This window comes from Diadema antillarum, unplaced genomic scaffold (assembly GCF_040938485.1).
Source record: "Diadema antillarum isolate AM-2024a unplaced genomic scaffold, OU_Dant_1.0 scf00000043, whole genome shotgun sequence".
Classification (NCBI taxonomy): domain Eukaryota; kingdom Metazoa; phylum Echinodermata; class Echinoidea; order Diadematoida; family Diadematidae; genus Diadema; species Diadema antillarum.
Window position 1 is genome coordinate 1,439,279 of NW_027270932.1, and position 6,446 is coordinate 1,445,724.

Sequence of the window (6,446 nt, forward strand, 5' to 3'; positions counted from 1 at the left end):
AAAATTAGTGAGAATAATATTCAACTCTGTATCCGATGATCAAATAAATGTCGGTTTTTTTATGTTTACTTTTGAAAGTAAATGGCAATACCATTCGGCTCCGGAAAATGCTAAAATAAATGTCAGACGATTGCTTTTACGTTCGGAAGTGAATAGCAGTAATATTCTGCTCCATACGATGCTGAAATAACTGTCGGATGTTTGCTTTTAAATTTCGAAATGAATAACAGTAACATCAAGCTGCGTTCGATGGTAACATTAATGTTTGATGTTTGCTTTGACGTTCGGAAATGAATAACGATAATATTCAACTCCGTACGATGATGAAATAATTGTGTGGTGTTTACTTTTATGTTCGAAAGTAAATAGGAATAACATTCAGCTCAGGAAGATGCTAAAATGTCGAATGATCCCTTTGACGTTCGGAATGAATATCAATAATATTCGATTCTGTACGATGATTGAATAAATGTCGGATGATTGTTTTTACTTTCGAAAGTAAATATAGCAATAACATTCATCCCCGGAAGATGCCAAAATAAATGTCAGATGATTGTTTTACGTTTGGAAGTGAATACACAAAATTGTAGCAGTAACATTCTGCTCCATACGATGCTAAAATAAATGCTAGATATTTGCTATTACATTTCGAAATGAATAACAGTAACATTCAGCTGCGTTTGATGGTAACATAAATGTCTGATGTCTGCCTTGACGTTCAAAAATGAAAAACGGTAACATTCGGCTTCGTAAGATGCTAAAATAATTGTCAGATGATTCATTTCCCTTTCGGAAGTGGACAGCAATAACATTCGGTTCCGTACGATAATAAAATAAATGTCGGATGTTTGCTTTTAAATTTGGAAATGAATAACGGTAATATGCTGCTCAGTTAGATGCTAAAATAAATAGCGGATGATTGCTTCACGTTTCGAAATGAACAAGGATAACATTCAGCTCCGTAAGATGCTGAAATGAATGTCGGTTGTTTGCTTTTACATTTGAAAATGATAAACGGTAACATTCGGCTCCGTAAGTTGATAAAATACTAATAAATTTTAGATGATTGTGTTCACAATCAGAAATGAATAACGGGTCTTTACCATGGTAAAACAAATTCCAAATGTTTACAAATATCTGCAAATGCTCCCACTTTTTCATTTCAAGCGTAAGTTTGGACAACCTAATATAGGCATCAACTTTTATGATTTAATTTTTCTTATGTCTTTCTAGATTTTCTTTTCGGGCCACCAATAAATAAAAATCAATAAAAGTTAGTGTGGAGCCCTGTCTTTGTTCATGTGATTTTTTTTTCCCCCATGAAGGGATGAGTGGAACCTTTCCTCGGTTAATTAGATCTTGGAAAATACTAGTCGAAAATTAACTGTTTTTTTTTTTGGCGGAAATAGAGATACGATGTAGAATCATGACGCCGCAATGATTGCAATATGTTCTTTGACTGAGGCCGTGTAGCCCGTATGACAGCTAGCAGACAGATCCCCGCGCATAAGTATAACTATGAAGTATTTAGTTTATTTTCCTTGAAATTAATTATATGCGAAAAAGTGATATTGCAAAAATGAAGGCGCAAATATTCATATGTGCAAAACAGCAACGACAATTTCGTCAGTGTTCCAAGGCTGTGGCCACAATGAACACCTGTGCGCTTGCGCCTGCATAATCTTTCCTGATGGAAATACTTCGAGACTTTGAGAAGCGTCCAAGTGTTTGTCACTGTCATATTATTACTAGCCGTGGTCAGACTTGCAAAAGTTGGAGAAGTGTAATCGCGATCTTACACTTCTCGATCTTTTGCCAGTGTGACTGCGCCTATTGTCGTTATTTTTCTTGTCGTTGTTGTTGTTACCGTTAATGTTTTGCTTCAAGAGTCTTGAAATGCTGGATGTTAGTGCGTGAGACAATCGCAAAGTTAGGCTTTGTTGTTTGTGTGTGTGTGTTTTTCTTTTTCATTCGTATTTTGACAGGACAGGCATGACAGGCCGTGATTACTTTGGATGCTGTGTCAGATTTGTAAACTGTCACACACACACACACAAACGCACACACACACACACACACACACACACACGTAGAGAAGAAAAAATGCCACTGCAGTCCCAGTGCTAATGAGCAATCTTGTATGCTGTGATAATACGGGGTGAACGCAACAAGATACGGCGACACATGTTAGGCCGTATGAAACTTGGAAGCGGTCCGTAACGGGACGCGACGGAAAGCACTATAGTCTGTCATAGACCAGACGCAGTGAGAACAACGTCCGATAGATTTTAATGTTCACCGGGGTGTGGACTGCAACAAACATGCCTAGAATGCGAAGCGGGGATTGGGGGGGGGGGGGAGGACAGGAGAATGTGTTACTGTATCTACCCACGGCGCACTGCGTTTCGGGTTAATGGGGCTGCCGTGGCCGCGGAACATGGTGCAAACGCAGCTGTATGTAGCTCAAGAATATATTCATTGCTTAGTAGCCAATCCGATGTGCGTCGGACTATCTGGCAAGGAAGGAAGAATCTACAAGCATGGATTGAAAGCGGACAATGGGAAACATTAACTTCCGTTTGTGTTGTTCGGGCATAGGTAAAAAAAAAAGTTTTAAATACCTGAATAGCGCGCACATTATTCGGGCAATCAATATGCAACGTAGCATTAGAAAATACAAACAAACAAAGAAACAAACACACACGCGCGCGCAAGCAAAGAACAACTACAAACAGAGAATGTTAAATAGCTTAGCAAGAAGTTGGGATCCTTGAGGTACAACATGCAATGGGAATTGTGAAAAATGTATGCATGTAAATATATGTATCTATATATATATATATATATGTACTTGTATACTTATAGGAAATAAATAAATATATATATATATATATATATATATATATATATATACATGTATATATACAATATATATATATATATATATATATATATATATAAACGTATATAAATATATATATATATATATATATATATATATTTCCTATAATGCACACGAACTCGTACACGACAGTCTAGACAAACATATCAAGTATAGTCATCTTATTTTATTCATAATTATTGTATGCGGTCAGCATTAATTATATGAACACAATTGCGAACGAAACACCATACTATGACTTCATAATTAAGTACTAATCAACGAACAACATATTTTCTTATGCTGTTTGAAACTCGCGTCAGTCGAAATGCTAAGCCAGAATTAGTAAACCGCATGTATTTCAATTTCAACTTCCTCCCCCCGTAAACTGTGCGAAGCAAAATGGCAACATCGTGGCGTTGGCGACAGAGACAGCGTCACATTATCTCAGTTGGCGAAAATATATTGAGATTAGAGCGATGTTGTGTCAAACTGAAAACACCGACTGATTCTATATGTAGGAAAAGTAATCCATTTGGCAATTACACATGAAACCTGGCGCGTATATTTTATGTACCAACAAATGTACTAAAGAAAACCAATTTGCTTAGGTAGCTTCGTGTAGTTACGAAGCTATGAATGCTACATTGTAATATATATGACTGACGGCTGCTTAATAAAATCCATTGAAGTTACGCATTATAATACAAGATGGGTTTTCCACATAACGCCTACGTGAGGACAAATAAAGTACAGTTCAGTACAGCAGTATAGTCATCCGTCAAGCCACAGTCCCTACTGTCTCCCAAGCTTGAAAGCACTTTTCCTACACTTGGCATTCACGGCGTCCCTGAGCTCAGTTGAGAACTTGGTTCCAGTTGTTTGTCCAGGAAACTGTAGCTCAGCCTGAATGAGGAGTCCACGAAACGCCACATTTTTTCTCAACGCCTCCTTGGTCTTCCATTCCTTCCCGGTGTACACGGCGCCACCGTGAAAGTTGCTACGGGCGAGTTCTTCGGCGGAAACTACCTTGTCCAGCAGCTTGATGATGAGCTCCTTCGGTCCCGATGACAAGTCGTACGCATGATCGTACACGTCCTTGTCGATGACGACGGCAGCGTCATCTGTCCCTAACATCACCTTTCCGTGTGGCAGCATGGCGTGATATTCCGGGGCAGTCTTCACTGGAGGCAGCTCCTTCTCCCTCCTGAGCTCATCAAGCTGGCGCTCTAGTTCATAGTTCTTCCTCATAAGTTCCCGGTTCTCTGCGTTGAGTCGCCTGTTGTCCTCCATCACCAATGTGAGCATTCGTAGCGCGGAGGAGGATGTTCCGTTCATTCGGGCGTCTTCGCGGGAGGAGGAAGTTGCGTCTTCTACGATTTCATCGCTGGCTTCAGGGGATAGCGGGGCTGCGCTGTCAGGAACGTCTTCCGCGGCTTCTGGGGATAGCGGGGCTGGGCTGCCGGGTACATCTTCCGCAGCTTCGGGGGATGACGGGGTGGCGTCTTCGGGTTCATCGTCCGCATCTTCGAGGGAGAATGAATCGTCGGCTGTGGAGATGACCGGGCTGTCGGGATCTTCGATGAATGATGAACTGGCGTCCGTCGGATCCGCGCGGAAGACCAACGACTCCTCGAAGTCATCAACTGAGCTGTTGTCGGAGTTGTCTGGAACGGTGGTAGGCGCGGCGTGGATCAGGCTGGTCCTTTCATGGCGTGGGACAGAGTCTGCACGGGGAAGCTTGCGGCATGTGGCAGCATTTCGGATGCGAATGAAACGGTGGTGCTGAACTGCAGTACGCTGTGGTCTCTCTGTAGAGCAAACAAACAACAACAAAAACTTAAGTTAGGTACACATCAAACAAGTAAAGACATCACAAAATTATAGCACCTAATACAATTTTATCACATACAGCTCTAACAAATACAAACAGTAAGTACAATTTTCATGCTGTAAACGTTTTGAAGTGCATTCAGTTCTGCATTTACATGATATGACGTGAGTAAATGACTACTGTGTAGGTACGGAGGCACATAAGTTGTATCGTGTATACTGTTAGAAATAGTCAACATGTTCTTGACATCATTCAAAGCGTTAACGTTTACCATTGGGAATTGCAATCAGAAACGTAGTTAAGAATAGGACGACATAGAATAAATGGTATACTTACGCAGACCGATAATTCGCGCCCTGAATCGTCCTCGTTTGTAGGTGACTGGGACCTCCATGCCGATGTCGAGATCGCCAAGTTGTTTGACTCTGCTTCGCGGTACTGTTTCCCTCACGCCTTTCCACTTCGACACCAACCACTCGACGGTAACTTGTGCACCAGACATGTTGAACTAGCACTGAATGTAACACTACGCACTATATAAAAGGCTGTAACGATGTTTCGAGCTCGGAGTAGAATTGAAAATCTGAAACATGTCAGATCGTACTTTGCTTATTATAGCCAGGAAAAGCGCGATCTCGATTACAGACTATCAGCCAATCACAACTCCACGGACTTCAATGACCAATGAGCATCGCGACTTCAGCGACCAATACGTGCCGCGTATTAAAGTTGTCCTTTGACACACGCCTTTTCAATTGTTACGCAACCAGGCACTATGCTCATAATCAACGTGCTGATTACCCTTGCTTCCAAAGATCCATTCACAGCGCAAGGTCTCTATTGTTTAGTGCGACGTCTCTGGCTTCTCTTTATTCTGAAGATATGGCATATCGATTTTCGTTCAATCACGTTGATAAACAGTTTGGAAAACTTTAGGCACTTAATTAACAAAGGCACAGACTTTGACATGACACGCCGTCTGGCCAGCGTATGTCTGAAATAATGTCAGGGAACAACTCCGATGTACTATGAAATGTACGATGAAATATATCTGTGCATCACATCAATATTAATTGTTAATTATACATCTATCCTATCAGTATGTTAATTTTCATTGAGCTACTAATGTTATTACAGGGTTAAACAGACTTTAAGGGTTGTCTCTAGAATCTAAATTTTGCTTTATTTCAAAGCTGCAACATCACAACGTTATACAAATCTCGGGCACTGTATACACATGATTTATGAATCTCTTTGATTTCCTTCATGTTGTTTGATATTTATATGACATGAAGTAGGCTCGACCTTGTATGTGACAGGTGCTGAAGACCTGTAGAAGGGTCGAAGGCTTGGCAGCAATAAAAGACAAAGTGACTAGATTATTGCAACGTTTGTTAGCAGCTTTTTCTTCCTCGTCACAACTATATAAGCTATATACATAGACACTCAACCTAATATATGTGATGCGCTCTATCGAAATGAGTCACAAGTCGCAGAAAATGAAATTTAAGTTACACCAGTATCTGAATTCTACAGACTCTAAGCTTTCAATGATGCATACATAATACAACCCATTTCCACATCTCGAAAAATCTTCAAAATTAAAATAAACTACTATAATAGTAGGAGACATGACCATATATCTCCTGTTCTCCGCTCACTCCATTGGCTTCCAGTCCATTCCCGTATTAGTGTCAAGATCCTACTTCTGACGTACAAAATCACACGTAA